The sequence below is a fragment of the Electrona antarctica genome, assembly GCF_951216825.1.
Source record: "Electrona antarctica genome assembly, chromosome: 3".
NCBI lineage: Eukaryota > Metazoa > Chordata > Actinopteri > Myctophiformes > Myctophidae > Electrona > Electrona antarctica.
Window position 1 is genome coordinate 12,414,048 of NC_136808.1, and position 12,362 is coordinate 12,426,409.

Consider the following 12,362-nt stretch of genomic DNA (forward strand, 5'->3'; position numbering starts at 1 on the left):
TTTTCACATTTGTGGTGCCCCCTATGGTCAGAAGTGAACGTACTTTTGGAGGTGCACATAGAGGCCCCTCCCTCAGCATGTGATTCCAATTTGCTTTCATCATAAGGCTTTTTGTAAACTGATATACAAAAATACCCCCTCCCCCGCTCCTAAATTTGGGAATCCAATTACAGGCAAACTTCATGTATCAAAAAGCTGTTAGACACTCATTGTCACATGAGTCTCAGTCTACACCCTGTAGAGTCTACAGGGTGCAGCAGCAACGTAGCCTCGTATGGCCTACATTAGTTTGCAGTGTAGCAACGTAGCATCGCATGGCCTACATTGTAAACTAATGTAGGCGCTACATTACTGCTTGCCTATCGATCCTGGCTCTTTAGCCGACTGGTAACGCATGTGCCTTTCGGGATACATACGTAGGTCCCGGGTTCGCCTCCCGGGCCGAGGCTACATTGGTGGCAGCGGTGGGAGTAGGTTCCTCTGTCGTTCCTACAGACCTATTCCGGGTAGTCGACAGCACGTTACCTGCCTGGTTGTGGAGGTCCCTCCAGTCAGTCGAGCCTATAGCTCCTGGCTGTTGCAGGTGCGGGGGGTGACTGTAGGCTATGCGCTGCTGCGTTGCATGCATGCTTGCTTATCGGGCCTGGCTCTTTAGCCGATTGGTAATGTACGCGCCATTTATAGGTCCTGGGTTCGCCTCCCGGCCGAGCCTACACTAATATGGTGAATTCTGTAGCACATGTTTGGTGCCCTCTATATCTATGTGAAATTGCTGTTGTTCAAAGTTGTACTTTATTGTTACATCTTGTGTACAGGTACATGAGAGTAAAACTTATTTTTGTTTGGCTTCCTTACAGACAATGCAGCAGCATATATATAGCATAATATTCAAAACAAGAAAACAAGCAAGCACAGTAAACAAAGGGATAGAATAAGAGTTCATGAAAGAGCATTTAAAAGAGTATAAAATAAAATAAAATAGTAACATATGTACATGTGCATGTTTTTCTTGTAGTATAAGTAAACTTTATGTGAACAGCTTCACAGTAGGTTATGTTCCATAACACAATTTAGTTGCAGGGTTTTCCTTTGCCCGGTTTCGCTGTGCAGAAGCACCTCAATATATGTGATTACAATTTGGGATTAATCTGATGATTTTTGGCATTTATTGCAAAATAGATGCCTCCCACAAACTTTACAAGCCAAGCAATATGGAATATCACAAATCTGTATGATGCATGTGACTCCAGAGTTAATGTGGAACATTGTGTGTGAGGTTTGGACAAATGGTTTGGACAAAAGGTTTATGCATTTTTGTCCTTATGCCATGTCCTTTGATCTGTACTGCAATTGCTGTACCTTATCTGTGTTATTGATTTTTATGGTTATCATTTGTAGGCTTAGTTGTTTCTTTGCTATTCTGATATTTATTGGTTCGCAGTTAATTATTTATTTTCCTGCACTATTGTTTCAGCCCACCCTGGACTGGATACTTGACTATGCTCTACAAACGTTGTATGTTATCTTATATGTCAGTAGATGGGGGGGGGGGGGGGGGGGTCATTTGACTACTCTGATTACCTTCATTGCAAAGACAGCTTGTCAACCTGTATGTGTCTGCTGTCGGGAGGAAACCTCATTTCAGGAAATGAAAAATATACATTTTTCAGGAAATTAAGAAAACTTTATATTTTTTAAAACAAAGCAATACTGCCTCATCAAAGTTGGTGTCGTAACTTTATATATTGTCAATTACTTCCATGAGAGGGGGAGAGGTGGTGGAGTTAGTTGTTTTAACAGACAGTTTGAGGTTCCAATGGAGTTAAGAGGTTTTGTCCAAAGCACTTTTTACTACTTTCCATTGGTTCAATATTTTCAAAACAACACACAGACGTAAAGGGTGTTCAATAGCACTGATTTATGCCAAAGAAAAATCAAAAACCTCAAAATGGAGTTATGAGGTTTCCTCCCGACAGCAACGAAACACGCCTACTTTGTTGTATACTCATTCCTGATGAAGACCCGGAGGGGTCAAAACGTTGATTCCTGATATCCTAATAAACTACTGGGAGCTTAAAGAACGGTGTGCGGACTTCCTACCTTCTTCCTGAGGTTTGGACAAAACCTGTAGGAAGATTAGAACAAAATAAGTTTGAACAAAATGTAAAATGGCGGAATATCTAGTTGCGTGGAAATTAGTCTCCCAAACCAGACGATACAGGACTAAAGCAAGCGGATGTCCCGACTCCTCCTCACTTCCGTTTCGATATGGCTTGCTGCATATCAGAAAATGGAATTCAAAAATATGTTTTAAAGATATTTTAAAATATATTTTCAGGAACAGAAATGACAAACAGATGATAGTTTCTTTCTTATATCAGCTTTCGGGAGGTGTAGTTCCAGACTGCATATTCTGAGATTGTGAAAATGAAAAAATCTATTTTGATGACCTGTGGTTCAAGAGATGAAAATGTGTTTGCTGATGATTCAGCTCTTTAGCGTCTCATCATGATTAATATTGGTAGAAAGATTACAAAACAAAACATCCTTATCAGACAATACGTTTTCTTTTTCTTTCATCTTGGCAAAACAGAGTCAATACTCTAGATCTAATGCTAAACTAAAGACATGGGTTCACAGTGGTAGTACATGACTTTAGAGTTATACAGCCTATAGGAAGAAGTTACTTACATACCGGTAGGCTGCAAATTAGACAATAAACTATCTAGCACTAAAAGTTATCTCAAAGGTCGATCAAAAAGTAAAATGTCAAGCTAGAATATCCAATTGCCTAGAAGTGCTCTTGAATTATTAGTATGGGGACTTGTTCAATGCAAACATTTTATTACACCTTAAACACCTGCAAACTTTGCAAACCATAAAAAATCACACCCGTGTGAACTGAGTGGTGTAAGGTCTTATATAGACTGATCAACTGTGGTCTGACGTAATGTCTGACGTAATGAAATCACACCCGTGTGAACTGGGTGACCATAGCAACCATGCTCATTTTTTGGTACGAACAGACAGACGTACGGACAGACGGACACGTAAACTAACAAAGCCAGTTGTAGGAGTGGTTTACACCACTCAAAAAAAGTAAAAAAGTAAAAAAAAAGAAAAATCATAGTTTTGAAGAAAATGATAAATGGCAGACATTGGGCATGACATGGCCTATACTCTATGGGGAGTTGTGTCATGATCCAAGGTATGCAGGGAAAAATCTATTTTAGTGACCTCCTGTCCAAGAGATAAAGGCCAAATCTTATAATCCATTAAATTATAGAAATCCACAAATTCGGAATCTGGTTCAGACAATACGTTGTCTTGTCTCTTCATCTTGGCAAAACAAAGTCAATAGTCCTGCTGCCCTAAAATTATATATTTCTTTCCTATGTCCAGCTTTTAGTGTGTGTGCAACCCAAATGTTGTCCTAACACAAAAATGGACAATTATGAGTGTTTGTGTAAACACAAACATTGCGTAACACAAACATTGAAGACGAAGGTGAAATTCTGATTGGCCAGAATGAGATGATGTATGATGATAAGAGCGCCCCTCACTTCACACAGGTGTGATTTTTCTGTTTAGTGTTTACTAAAGAGCTGGAAAGATGCCAACAAACACTCAGCAATGATTACTATCGGTATACATGTTACTTACAGTTACACCCCTTTACACCCCTTTAAGAACAAGACCCACGCCTTGTGACATCACGCCTCCATATGTGGTCACGCCTCGTGACATCACGCCTCCATATGTGGTCACGCCTCGTGACATCACGCCTCCATATATGGTCACGCCTTGTGACATCACGCCTTGTGACACGTCAGCCACCAGCTTCCCCACCCGTCCTTCCTGTTCTGACATTCCATATGACCTCATATGTACCCTGTACACTCTAGACACGCTCCATATATGGCAAGTACAGAATTCATTACATAATGTTGTCGATCTGACCCCCCATGCCAAAGTGCCAGCGCTCGCCCAGCAGTCTGCCATCACCCAGGCGGATGCGTGCCCTCAAAATGGCCTCAGGGCGTCATGCTGGTATAGGATAAACTGCTAATGAATCTTCTCTTTAGACTGTAGGCTGTATAGCAGCATTACACGTTTGTAAAGGCAATACAAAACACACCAGGACAGAGAATGTACTGTATGTTTTAAGCCACAGCATTTTGATGCTAACAGAATGGTATTTTTGTTGTTGTTTATTGCATATACTTTTTAAATGCATGCAAGCAGGCTTAAATAGAAGGTGATTTTGTTTCAAACATTTAGAAATGTCAGACCATTGTTTGAGACCAAGACAAGACTGCAACATAATTAGGCCAAAAGACAGAGAGAACTGCAACAGCGCTGTGTCTGTGTGAGAGGCAGTGTGAGAGAAGAGCAATCATATCTCAACTGAAGGGACTATAAGAGTCCATTATCCAGATATACCTCATCTCAACATGCAGTAGCGTTGGAGAGTCTGTACCCTGGAAACAACTTGCTGACACTGTCATGCCTAATCACCCTGGATGGCCAGGAAAAAAACATGCATTTTGTCATTAGCATAATAAGCCAGCACATGGCACTTTGCTGTTTTGCATAAACTGTACACCCCAGTTTATGATTATAAAATGACCCTGGGGCTAACTGGCCTTTTTATTCAATTAATGAATAGTTAATGTATTTAAATTAGCCCTGCCCAGTCAATTTGAATCAGTGTGTTGTGCGGAGATGAGGAAATATAAATATGTTTTCCCAGTGGAACACAAATCTCTTTATTATTACTGACTGTACATTTTTTGTTTGACGGTAAAGTTTGAGATATGTTAAAATTGCAGGCTTGTTTAATTTGAGTTTTGAGACACATCACATGATTAACTTGAATTTCAAGCTCACAAATTGATATACTTTATCTGTCAATTATCACTTTTTTTTCTTTCTTTTTTCCTTCTTCTTCTTTAGCATAAGTAAAGTAGGCAAATTTAAATCCAGGTATGGAATTTAACATTTTGTTCGCTTCGGGTCAGTATAGTCCCACTTTGTGAAGTGTATACATGTATATTTGGGAAAAGGTACTCGGGACGTTATAGTAGAATTAATCCCATACAATAGTAGCATGGATGAACAACTCTAGGCATTAAGAGAATAACTGGATTGTGGATGGGCCTTTCATCATGAATATTTCACAGAGGAAAGGGAAGGGGAAGGGGAGGGGAGGGAGGGGGGCCGCAGCTACAGGGATGTTCAGTTAACCATGTGATTACACACACTGCAGAAGGCATTTGGTTAATGTGATTATGAAAACCCTATGCTGGGAGACACAGGGCATTAGTGTCCAGGATTGTACAGTCCTGTTGTAGTAGCCTCTTACTGCCATGTCCTGTTGTTATTTGCCCATCATTTAAAACTGTAACTTCTGATGCATCCCAGGCATTTTTTGTTGTTGTTGAAGCGGTGATTCTCAACCTTTTTCTTTGCAAGGACCCCCAATTTGATTTGCATTTAATAGGTCCATTTATACACTGTTAGAGTTACAGACCCGTAATACACTTAGCTCTGGTCCATAGCTCTAATGCCGTCGCACTTAGAGCTATGCGACTGTCGACTTCTGACTGGTGCTCGCATAAATGCAGACCAGCCTCTCGTCTGTAGTGTAAATATAAAGAACGTTTTACCTACTCACCAATACTTCTGTTATTGGAACGCCTACTTTCCTTAGTGGACGCACTCTGAGCACCCCACCACACGTATAAAATGATTAATTTTTCTCCAGAAAGGGATTTTTACTCCACTGCACCCTCTACCGATATTGCCAAGAGAAAATCTCATAGACAAGAATTTGAATTCCTTCCGGTGAAGAAAACTCCCTTTCTGGCCAAAAAGTGCATTTTAGCCGTGTGGTGGGGTTTTTCCTTGGTCTCTAGGGAGTGTGCATACAAAGTTTTACACAGATCCGTGCAGTTAGAGGTAAAAACACTAATCAGCCAGTTATAGCGCCACCATGAGGCTGAGTTGAAAATGTTCAAGTGGCATTTCTTCCTCGGCCTATAGTGGGAATGTGCGTGCACAATTTCACGGAAATCACACAATGCGTTCATGATTTGCTGGAATTTTGTTTGAAACTGAGCACTCCTGCGAACTTTGGAAGCCAATCTTAGCCAATCAGGATGGAGTCTGAAAAATCTGAAAGACACGTTTCGTTGAATGGCTCTATAGAGACTGTGTACCAATTTGCGTGATCTTTGAACAAAATCTGTAGGTGTACTGTCCAAAATGTGTTTTTTTTGTCATCAAAGTTTTTTATTGATTTTACAATAAAGCATACAAAATACACATGACTTACACAAAAGAAAGAGACAAGAAAAACAAACAAAAAACCAAACACAACTAGCAGTCAAAAAAAAAACCCCCAATGGACAACACCCCTCCACATTATGTTGTTGACAATAGTGATTATATCATCTGTAATGTATTACCAATTACAAATTGTTAATGCAACCATCTTTTAATATACAAATAAAAGTAGTCCCATATTTCATGGAACTTTCCTTTGACATTGTTCCTCCTGGCAATTGAGTATTCGAAAGATGCAGTTTCAGTCATAAGTTGGGTCCAGTCTGTGATCTCTGGCGTAGCAGAGCTCTTCCATTTTCTCAGTATCAACCTGGCTGCAGTAATAAGACCTGCAGTCACTAATGCATGTTGTCAAGAGGCCAATGTGAACACCTTGGGGCAGAGGTTCAGCTGTTCAGCTCTGGCATTCAGGGAGTGTGTGTGCAGAGTATGGCTGCGATCAAGCCAACTGTGCCGGAGATTAGCTGTCCACAGACGGACAGACACACGGACGGACGGAGTGCAAAACATACTCTCTCCCCATGCCTTCGGCCTGGTGGAGACAATGAACAAAGGAGACAACAAGGCAGTTGATTTGTTCCATAAGGCAAGATCACATCAGTACTGAAAAGCTGCTAGAAAGAGGTGAGATGAAGCCGCTGAGTGAGCAAGTGAAGCTGCGTAGAAGATGATCATTGGACACATTACGGCAGGAGCACAACAACGACTGCAACATAGCAATGACATGTGGGCACCAGAAGGAAAAGGAAGAAAGGGAAGACCAATTTAAAAACCACCTGGAGGCATGAGAAAGAAAGAAAAGAAGCAGGATGGAAATCATGGTCTGAAGCGAGGACTGCAGCAGCTGAGCTGACCGTGAAAAGTGGATGAAGGCCTTATGTGCCACAATGCTCAAAGTGGATAGGTAACAGGTATCTGACTGTTATTATATCTGCTGCTATTTCACCTGCCCCATTCCAGTGCCTAATTCCTTTATCATTAATCACCATATGTATATATATTTCACTCTGCTCATATTAGAAATATTTTACATATCTGACCTATTGTCGTTCTTTCTATCTCTATAATTATTCCCCTTCCTTAAGTTGGGAACTGTAAATAATGGATGCTTGCACAACAATGATTTTCACCCACTTTACACCTGTAAACCTGTGATGTGACAATTAAGTTGAAGTTGATGAGAATTAGATCGGATATCTGGAACTGATTCATTGACCGTAAGTGGGAAATTAATTTTGTGGTCTTTTCGGCGTGAATTAACTTTTACTCGTTTTGAAATGTATACCTCACCATGGACCAGCAGGGTGCACTGCATTTTACTGATACTTGTTCCATAGTCCCATTGTGACTACAACGACTTACGACAGTATATGTTTAATCACCTTTTCCACTTTTGTCGATTCAGCCATTATGTGTCTTACAAAGCCTAATCACTTTGGTCATATTGACGTAATTAGTCAAACATTTAACCTGCAGATAACAGGCTGACATATAGATGATAGATTTGTACATTTGATCTATACCAGCTCACACCACGTTGCAATGCCTCCTGAACTCGTAGATGCTGTAGATCTGCTATTTTCACCAAAGGTTCTCCTCAGAATAGGGAGGTTTAGAATATTCCGTTTTTGTGGTAAAGAAACCCAGTGTTATCTTGACTGCCTCATTACATCTCACTGACAGATAGACGGAACCTACATTTTATTGTTTTTTCTTCATCCTACACCAACACTATGGTCAAGTATTGTAGTGTCGAGAACTGCAACATAATGGACTTTTTCCTTGTTCCCCAGCCACGAAAAGGAACATACGGGCATTTCAGGGCGCCAACTTTTGTTTATACCAAGCTAACACGCTTGGTGCGAGCCCTTCAAAGTAGTCAGCTGACATTTAAAATCTGAAAAGTGGATAAAACAACAGTTTAATGAAACTAACGACCAAAAACCCAGACTTTTGACCACTTCTGCACCGGTTCCCATTGGTTTCAACTGACCGTTTAGCCCCATTTCAAAATGGCTGAAATGACTGAAACGTCACGCGTGACACATGTGTAGGCAGAAGAGTGTATGCCGTCCTCTTTTCTATGACTGGTCTCGCTGATGTTTAGGCTCCCTCCTGGTTTGACTGAACAGACAATATGGAGTCCCTCACATTGTGATTACCCTCCACATTTCCCTCCCTCCCTCCCGTGTGCATTTTCATAGTTATAATAACTCACCGCCCCTACCATTCTAGATAGATTAATACACTTCTCATTGCTGCCGCGCAGGAGAAAAGAAACCTTTGCTCTGTTTAATGACAACTGTAAAGTGGAGGCAATCATGGGATGCCTCCCATGACATTTCCTCGTTCCTGTCCGCTCCACTTATCTCAGACAAATGGCCGTGCCAGGCCGCTATCGAGATGAAGCGTTTTCCCCGAGTCATTACGTCTGTCACCGGGGCCATTTCCATATTGAAAAATCTGAAACAATAAAGGACGCCTGGGCCTTTAATAACTGTGAAGGAATCATATTTGGAAAATTGCATTGAAGCAATAACCTTTTCTCCCTGTAATTAGATGACAGAGAGGTCCTGGTTTTAATTAAGTCAGCAATTTATAGTCCCACAGCCATACCTCAACATGCTGATTAGTATAGGAGGGATCACAGAACAGCGTTGCCTCAATTTGAGCAGATTTGATCTAGTAATTACTGTGTTATATGGCAAAGGCCGCAGAAAGTCTCGGACTCAGAACCCTGTCAATGTGGTGCTCCGTGGAGCATAGCCCAAACCATCGTTACTCAAGCTGCAAATATGTGGCAAGCAAGTGTCTGTCTGAATAGGTTCTCAATGGGGGACATCAACAGAGGACATAATGTTTGAGGAGGCATATTACAGTGGAATTGTGGCGGTGCCGGTGAAGATCTGTGCATGTGTGTGTGTGTGTGTATGTATGTAGGAAGGGGGCTGTGTGTGTGTGTGTGTGTGTGTGCGTGCGTGCGTGCGTGCGTGCGTGCGTGCGTGTGTGCGTGCGTGCGTGCGTGCGTGCGTGCGTGCGTGCGTGCGTGCGCGCCCCGTGCGTGCGTGTGTGCTGCAGTATCATTTTACACAGATTTTTAATTTATTTTCCTGGTCATTGTTAACCATTAACATTTGCATGAAGGGGCAGAACAGTTAAGGTTGCTGTTTTAGTACTGTGTTAATAAACATGGCAATTTACTCTCAATTTATGTCCTGACAGCTCGTAATGAAGACCATGAAAAGAAGATTAGCTGTGGTTATTAGCGGCGGACTGTCTGGGGGCTGGAGTGCCATCTTGAGACTGTGGGGTCTGTGTTGCATGTGCTGCTGGCCCTCTCCAGCCTTTCTCAGCCCGAGAAAATGATTGGCATTAATGGTCTGGTTTTAGGAAAGAGCGTTAATTTTGTGTTCTGTGTTTTGGGGAGTGTGACATTCATCACATTACAGAGACGCGCACCCAGAGCTGATCAACACAATTGCATATGTCAGCACCCATGACACAGCGTCAGTGACATCAAACAGATGCTTGATCTGTGCTGCTAATTTAATTGGTTTCCCTGGCTAACTACTGTCTGGCTTTGGCCATACTGATAACATGCAGATTCACTTTACTTCACTCACGCTTCCTCCCCGTATCGGAGGAGTGAGTGATTCCACGCTACGTGTCTGGCCAACGCCAGGCTAGCTAACCACTGCAGTGTCTTGCTGTAAGAGACTGCATTGCATAATAACTTAGAGTGGAAAAGGATTTGTTTGTTCTTGGCTTGTATTTACAGACTCTGACATTTGTAGTATGTAAATTGTATGTTGGTGTGATTGTGGAGCGGGTACAGTTATGAACCATGTCTACTATGAACCGTATATATATCCACATAGTCCATCCCTTGACTATATTGGATACATTATTATAGAGATTCCTGGAAAACAATGCCACAGTAGACCTTGAAAACAAACAAACAAACAAACAAACAGAAAAGAGGAATATAATCTTGACAGGAAATGCACTTGCACCTGGCTGGCCGAGATTAGAAGAGCATTTGCGCTGTTGCACTCTGCAGGACCTCTCCCATGCAGTCGGAGACCAAATTACAGAGACATAATGGGACAATGAGATTAATTAATCCCTGAGGACGTCTCAGATTGATGAAGGGGCTCCTTCTTAGACCCCTAGATCTTTCCTCAGCAAAGGTCACGCATTAACACAAGGGTAGGATATATTCCCCCTCTGAGGATTTTCACTCTTGTCCCCCCCTCAAAACATTTCATTTAATCTTCTCCTCAATCAGCCTGACTATACTTGGCCCAGGAATAAACCCTCAAACATAGTTAAACCATTAAGTACTAATGCTAAATGCCATCCCTGGGCCTTGAATCATCAATAAATCTGTGACAAAGTGCTCCTCAAAGGCGACTGGCTCTGGTGCTAAATATCCACCACTGGCCTAATCAACATTTGTGGGTTGAGGCAGGATGCTAAATGTTGTCTCTAGGCTGTGACTGCGTGTGACTGTGGCCTCTGATTTGTGGGTCATCATTTGGGTGACATTTTCCTCTGCATCTTTGTCAGCTGGCATTACAGTGCATCCTTTACACCTTCCCTGCACTGTGGAATGTTTGTGCAAACCACACACACCAATGCATGCATATGTTGTAATGTACACACACACTGTGCTCAGCCTATTTGCCACTGCTTCAGGGTGTCTGTTCTGTGGGAGCTGACTCTGTCCTTGCCACGAGAATGATGGAAAGAATCAGATGGAAAGGGGCTTGTCCATAGATCCGAACTAACTGTGTGTGTGCGTGCGTGCGTGCGTGCGTGCGTTCCCCAGGGATCACCTACTTTCTGTGGTAGAGAGAAACCCAAGAGCGATGCCGTCTGTAGCTACTGCCCCTCATGGCGGTATATATGCTTGAGGGTGAAGAGCATTCCAAGCCACGTCCTCATGGTCAGATGCTCAGGTGGGAGCCGAGATCTTGACGGCCTTAACAACTTGATCCCTCCGGGTGCAGTACTTAGTTTAGACAGTATTTGGTTTAGACTAGTCAATGGTTAGACCAGTCATTAGTCCTACAACTACAATCTATCTCAAACCCTCACCCTAACCCTAACCTCCCACGGGGCAGCACACCTAAACCTAACCTTAACCCATGTCTAACCCATGACTAGTCTAAACTAAGTATGCACCCCGATCCCACCATGCCTATTGTGGGGGGAACATTTGTCAAAAATTCGCAAGAGGACATCAGATTGGTACATAGAACTTATTAGACATAAATCCTGGTATCGATACTGATACCAGCATTTTAGGCTGTGTTGGAGGCATCTCCGATACTGCTATGGCTGGAAAATGTGGATCAATTCTCCGGTATCTTGGCAAGCTCAAGTTCACCAGGGCAGAAACACAGAATAATCTCATGGTGGAAGCCTAGAGTTTTCGAAGATCTGGACATCAAACTATCAAGCGGTATATTCTGCCCTCGCTCATGGTGCTGAAAGCAAGACTATACATACAGCAGACAGACACTTCAAAGCTATGAGTATACTATACTGTATCTCCACAACAATGTCCCAACACCAGCTGCAATGGGCAGGCTACTGTATATAATCTGTATTCCAGAACCGTGTCCCCCAAAACAGGCCCTCTGTGGCAAACTTCTGGAGGGAAACGCACCCAGGGGAGAAACGAAAGCGGTACAAAGATAACCTCCTCATATCGGTTAAAAAAAAATTATAATAATAAAATGGTGCATTTATATAGAGCCTTTATCCAAGGCGCTTTACATAGATTGTGCATTACATTCACCCATTCATACACCGATGGCAGCGGAAACCATGCAAGGCACCAACTAGCACATCGGGAGCAATTAGGGGTTCAGTGTCTTGCTCATAGTAAGGGCATTTTATCAGGTATTTGACCAATCTGGGAACTAAATCGTTACCAAGAAATTTCTTCACCAATGTGTTTCTAAAGGTGTCTAATAACATGTACTAAAAGTTTGAAATTCAACTCC